Source organism: Pelodiscus sinensis, chromosome 7 (assembly GCF_049634645.1).
Source record: "Pelodiscus sinensis isolate JC-2024 chromosome 7, ASM4963464v1, whole genome shotgun sequence".
Taxonomy (NCBI): Eukaryota; Metazoa; Chordata; order Testudines; family Trionychidae; genus Pelodiscus; species Pelodiscus sinensis.
The window spans coordinates 23577501-23584589 of NC_134717.1; positions in this window are offsets into that span (position 1 = coordinate 23577501).

Here is a 7089-nt window from a genome sequence, read left to right on the forward strand (position 1 = left end):
ATGGTGGCGATCAGACTAGACAATTATAACGGTCCCTCTAGTCTTTGGAATCTATGAATAATCACTGAGAACAGTTTCTTCTCCAAAGACTTTATGATCTAGTAGAGAAGATCGAGAAAAGGTGGAAGAGGAAAGAGTGGAATGTGAAGAGGAAAGTACTAAGGTTACACATCTGGACAGTGGCACAGCTAGGATTAGAAGCAAGGACTCTTGGGCACTAGACTACAACTCCCATATCATGCTGCCCTTTTGAATCACTAGCACAATGTATTTAAGAAACTATGAGTGATGCCTAAAAAGGAAATTGCGACTGACTTGCTTTAAAAATAATGAGTTTTAGAAAAAACCTCCAAACCTGTGTTCTGTTTATCTGCCTTCTGGTTTTTGAGCCACGACAGTTCATATTGTCAACATTTTCTTTATAATCACAACAACTAGAAATTTACAAAGTTCCCCACTTCCGCCTCATGAAAGCTGCTTCTCACATTCACATGATTTCAGCAACATAAAGAGAAACACCCACAGATAACACCTATGCAAGGAGTCCACTTCAAACTGTATACAGATGAAAAGGATTCACTTTGAAATGTTGGCTGCTATTTTGTTATTAAACTAGTAAACATATAGAAAGCACAGGAGACATTTCGTGTTATACCAAAGTCAAATATTAAAATTCCTCACAGTGTTATCTATAAGACTATACTAGCAAATTTTTTTGACTTTATGGTAATCACTGAGACTTCTTTATTTCCCTGAAATGGAAGGGAAACATGAATGTGCAGCTGAGAAACATCTGATCATGGAATATTGTCCTGGATAAAGTGTGTGTGTGTGTGTGTGTGTGTGTGCGCGCGCAAATGCAGAGTCACACCTATTGAAAACACAGATATTTTACTATTTAAGGTCATTCATAACCGTAACGAGATGGAGATGCCACTTAACCAATCAATGCGGCAAGTCGTCTTTTATTCCCCCAGAGATGTTAGTATGGAAACAGTTGTAGACTCTGCTGTGTAGAAGCCATAGTGCAAGTCAGGTAAGAGATTAATTATAGTTATTCCTAAGCTTCAGCAAAATTTCACAAAGAGGATGGAATAGGGCTTGTGTGCATTCTGTAACAAATTATTGATGTTTTGATCATACAGAGAACCTTCCTAAGACCTCTACGTATTACAGCTTCATAGTGGCAAAAGTAGGGTAGGCATCTCAAATGGAGACAAGACACACTATTTCTAAATAATTTCAAATATAAAAATGGGAGATGGGGCACAGTATGGAGTGACTGATGGAGCAACATCAATAAAATCAAATTTAATGACTCAGCACGAATTAACGCATCACATGGTGGGGGGCAGGTAAAAGAATTGTTGATTCAAATAAATATATCAACTTACATTTTTTATTCAATTCATGTAAGCATCACTGAAGAAATAGGTGGCTATAAGGATCATGAAATTTAAGAATGTTACAGATTTCTTTGAAGTGCCTGCCAATTTGACACCTTTAATGCTACAAAGAATAAATGTATTTTAATGCTTGTAAGAAAGTGCAGACCTTAATCAACAAAATATGCTTTAAAAAAAAAAACCTCAGAGGGATAAATTCTGAAGTTTTTTTTTTTTTTTTTTATTTTGTTCAGTTTTTACTTAGGGGGAAAAAGCACTTTTGAAGTAATAGGAAGTTTGTCTGAAAAGGAATTCAGGATATTGCTTAACAATGTTTAAATAGTAAGTAAATTTAAAAAAAATTAAACTTAGGCCACATTTTTCCTTTATCAGTCATATTGTCTTTGATCTCATTTACCTTTTTGTGGCTTTTTCATTCACTCATATCAGCTGGTTTTCAAGACACATATTTCAGCTTGGAATTCCCTTTTATATGTTTGATTTGGGTTTACTTGTGTAGGGTTCTGTTCAATTTGGGCTTTAGCATATGGTTTGATTTTTAAGTTAACTGACACCATTTCTTACATATGCACATTACTCATTCACCATGCAAATTCAATAAAATCATGGTGTTTTTTATTTTTTATTTAAAACTAACAAAGAAGTTATATTTAAAACCAATCGAGGAAATTACTTCATTGTCAAAATTATTTCCTCTGATCATTTCCATGTTTTAATTTTATATTATTCTTTCTGTAACTGGGGTGAAAAACTTTTACCTCTCGCATGAATGGGAAAATGACCTCATATTGAAATGTCATGTTTTTTCAGCTCTGAAATGGCTGAACTACAATTAATCAAAATTGGTGTGATATTTATGAAGTGGTTTGACCAGTAATTTAGAATTTTAACTAGTACCTGTAACACTTTTTTTCTTAAGTCATAAACATTTGGAAATAGCAATTTTAAAGAGAAGCATGGAGACTGTGTTAAAACACGCAGCTAACATCAAATGCAGTTTGTTTTGTGTATAACAGTAAATATAGGTAAATTAAACAAATGTCTATTTTCCTTTACTGTATTTGAGGGGATTCTTTGTGGAATGTTGAACTCTTGTGATGGCTTATTCTTTTTTAAATTACATGTAAGAGTTTATGTTACGGCAGCTTGCCAATCAGTGATCCATTTCTGAAAAACCTGGTTTGAGGCAATGCCAACTAGGCACACACAGCTTATCTACAACATCAGAGTGCAGTTCCATAATTTGTGCAAAATTATGTTTGACGTTAAATTATAATCCCTTAGTGTAATAATAAAATAAATAAATAACCCTAAAAGCAAATTAAAAAGTATGTTTTCACTGGAGCAGGTTGTAAGCCCACCAGAAACTTGATCCATAATAACCAGACCATGTGCAAAATTCCATTCCTTGAGAGGTTTGGCATTTTTTCTTTAGCCAAGGAAAAATATTTTAATTCACAAACTCAACTTAAGTTAATGGAGTGGTTTTTTTTTCTTGGACCGTCTGGTGAAAGCATCCTTTAAAAATGATAAAAGTGAATCTTTCTGAATAAAGTCATTTACCTATCTCCATAAACAGGTGGTAACACCATTAAAGCCCTTTGCCAAGTGATAACTATATCAGGTATGCTTTTCTCTAATGCACAATGTCTTGAGTAGTTCTAGGTCAATTACTAAATGACTGAAGTTAATGCCATGGGGTGAGGACTTGATTCTTGAGTATAATGTAAGACCTTACGGTTCAGCTCAAGAGGGGAGCATGCAAAACTTATTTTTGCATCCTCCATTGTTTGTTAGTACTGGTTGGACATCAATTCTGTCCCTAGTGTACCTTTAGAGTGGCCTGAAGACTGCTCTGAAATGACATAGCTGTTAATGTCACCAAAACATCTGGCAGCACATTAAAAAGATACTTTACAGCTTATTACCTGATCTCCAGAAGTTGTTCATGAGTAAATGGAGCCTTTATCACTGTGACACAAGAAATATAGAAATAGGTGGTGTATCCGATACATGACACCTTTATGACTTCCATGGATTTACTTATGTAGGACTGATCATCCTGTGACCAATTAAGATAGCAGCTTTGCACTACTCCAGTGTACCCAAGAATCTTGGCCTTAAGTTTCACCAGGAAGTTGCAACCTATCCTGCAGCGCATTACACAATGTCCCATGCCCCAGTGCCTGTCAGAATCCTGCAGACAAGAACCAGTGAACAAAGTCAAGAGAATAAAGACAAGAGATTGCAGCCAGGCTAAAGGACACATAGAACTGGTGAGAGGAAAAATTCCATTTTGTGGTAACTTCTGAATTTTTGAAAAATTTAATTCCACATTGGAAGCTTTTGTTTTCTTTCCAACCACTTTCATAAAATGTAACTGTGTTGAAACCTCCATTTTCAAATTATAAAGGTAAGATCTCTTTTTGGTCAGAAGTGTCCATCGAGACCAATGTGGACTTCAGAAGCCTTGCTATCAGACTTCCCCCAAAGCAATATGTGTCTGCAAAATGGTTTGGCCTAGATAACAGTAAATCAACTGAAAATATTCTGACCCAGCTCTCATGATGACAGCACCAGACTGTATTCATTTCATGAGTAATTTTTTGTTTTTATTTAAATAAGCTAGCTTAAAACCTGTCTCAGCCTTCAGTGAATTACTGCAAAGAGCGTGGAAACATCCTTAAATAAGAATCAAATTCTCTTGGTGTTAATCTGAAAAGATTTATGCCCTCTAGGATTGTGCAACAGGAGTGTTATTTAGTAAATGGAGCCATTTAAAATAACGAAAATATTTCCCATTTCACATCCTCCCAATAGCTGAAGCCCTGAGCCAGATTCCCAGATTTAAAGATTTGTCAGTTTCATCCATCAGGATGAGTCCAGACTTATGGCCTAAAACAAATAAATAAATAAATAAAGTGCAAGCACAGAATTGTGAAAGGGGAAGAAAATATAATCATATGAATATTGGCCACATTAGTGAAAAGGAAAACCACTTTTAAATAAGCTACAATTGTTTGTGTGTAAATCTCTTTTCATATTAATTGCAATTTAGGCTTCAGTGAACATAAATTTAGGATTGCAATGTCCAAATATATGAATCCAAAAATCACTTACAAACAGATTTTACTTTCATTAGGTTCTGCTTTAAAATATTTCTCACATTTATCTTTTTTATTTGAGATGTTGGCAAGGTATTCCCTTTCACATTCTTGCATGTCTGACTGCTGCCTCCCCAGAAGAAAGATCCTGTGTTATAAAAAGTTCCCCTGCTTAATGAAAACATATTCCATAGGACACAGAGCAACTTAAATGTTTGCAGTGATACAGTTTCTGAGCCAGTGGCTCTGTCTCTTGGGGACAGCACACAAAGTACAGTAAAGTGCATCCAAGATAAGACCTGAGAATGATTGCCAGGTAACTCAAAACATTTCCATATCTTTGACTGCCAAATTGATTTTAGTATTTGAAATTAATTTCCTAGAATGTTAAGGGGAAGTAAGAGGTGAATTAATTATTGCTGGAGACACGATACCATCCAAAATCTACAGTTAGTCATTGGTTAGATTAGCATGAAACTAGTAGTAAGTGGGTTCAATTTCTTTATCACTCAAGATATTTTACATGACAACACAATATACACATCTCCAAGGATACCTTTGGCACTTCCAACATTCTAATTTCTTTTCTTGCTCTTGCACATTGTTGAATCTTGGGACTAAATGCAGTGTGGAGAGGTTGGTCTGTCTTTTTTATTTTACTTGCGTAAACTCTCAATTCCCTTGTTAGTACAGGAAGCATTTACAAAAGTTGTTTAAAGACCAATTGTGGGGTTTTTTTCCAACAGGGATGCAAATCTTTGCTTTGAATTTAAATCCAATTCATGACGCAGATGGAAAAATAAGGCTTCTGGGCTATGATTGTGAGCCAAGCATTATTGATAGGCTTGATCAGTGCCTCAGCAGGGGAATATCTCATCACACTGGCTGCATGTTTAGGCAGCAAAGCAGCCCCATATTACTCTACATCATTAAAATTGTGTACAGGAGACAGAATTAGGTGGATTAAAATATACAATGTAAATAAGTCCTGAATGCTGTCAAGTAAATGCAATTTTACCACTGAAATTAGAAAATCCTTAAGGCCATATCAGCAAAGAAAATAAATTCCATGTCTATTGTATAGAATTAAATAAATATGTATTTTAGATCAGCAAATGGTGCCTGCAACTTTGTTTTTGTTGTTGCTGTAAGTTTTTTATGCATGTTTTCTTGCCATTGAGTCCTGTTCTCTTTATCTGTCTTGATAGATGGAATCAGTAAATATTACATGATTAAGTTTTTATCTAAAAATGTCTTCCATTGATAGTTCATTTCATATTGTGTCATAATAGCTCTTTGTATTGAAGCACAGAGCTGGGGAAACCCCAGCTAGTGAGTAAGTTTGCATTTTTAACAGAGGGGAAAGAAAGTTCTTTGTTCTGCAGCATCCTATTTTTAGTGTGAACTTAAAATGAATAAAGCATTTTAAAAACTGGGATGGGAAAAATAGGTCATTATTAATTATTATGTATGTAATAAATCCAGAATCATGGATTTCCTTAACTATAAATGTTCTTTTCCTTACAAAATGTCTCTGCCTTCCTTCTCTTAGGCCTCAATTCAAAAAGTTACTTAAACATGTCCCTAACTGTGGAGACGTATCCACAAAAGTTTGTTCAAGTGGTAAAATTAGTCACAAATTTAAGTGCTGGGCTGGATTAGGGCCTTAAAAAAAACCCTGTTCTAACATTTATTGCCAACTTCGAGTCTCTCCTCAACCCTCTTTCCTTGCTTCTACACCTCCCACTTCTTCGCTTGCCCTGCTCTCAATTTTAAATCAATACCATGATAAGTTCTTTGAAAAGGGAGGCTGAGATTTTCAAAACAGCCTTGAGATTTGGACACCCAATTCCCTTTAGTTTTAATAGTGTGTGCAAATCTCCTAGACAATTTTGAAAATCTTAGCCAAAATGCAATTAGTCAAGCATGAGGTTCTCCCCCATTTTCTCTCTTTGGGTAGACTAGACTGTGTGTGTGTGGGGGGGGGGGGGGAGTGGGATAACTCTGGTATCCCGAAAAAACTCTGCTGCATCCAGGGAACACGTATGCTCTTCTGCTTTTTTTTTTTTTTAATAAGAGCAAACACGCTCTTTCAGAAGCCCCCGTATTCCTCGTTCCACGAGGAAGAAGGAGGGGCTTTTGACAGAGGTTTTTTTTTTCCTGATATTTGGCCCAGTCTAGATGGGCCAAATTTCGGAAAAGCCTCTTGCTACAAAAGTATCTGAAAAAGATTTTGCGTATCGTTTTCCGATAGATCCTTACAGTCTAGTCGTACCCTCTCTTTTCTTACTTCCACTAGCCATTACCTGTCATTTGACTTCATGACTTTTCAATAGCCTCACATTTTCATCTGGTACCTGGACCTCTGCCATCAAATATATGTAGTTGCCGCCACCATCCTTCTCCATGGGAGCCTGTATCCATTCTGTTACTAAGGGATAAGTTAACTCCTGGTGGATTGTCTGTAATTTGTCTGTAATAGAAACTCAGCCAAAAGGTAAGTGATCCATTGCAGGAGTGGATGGAGGTTCTGTGGCCTGTAATGCACAGGATTTCAGAATAGATGGTTATGATGACAC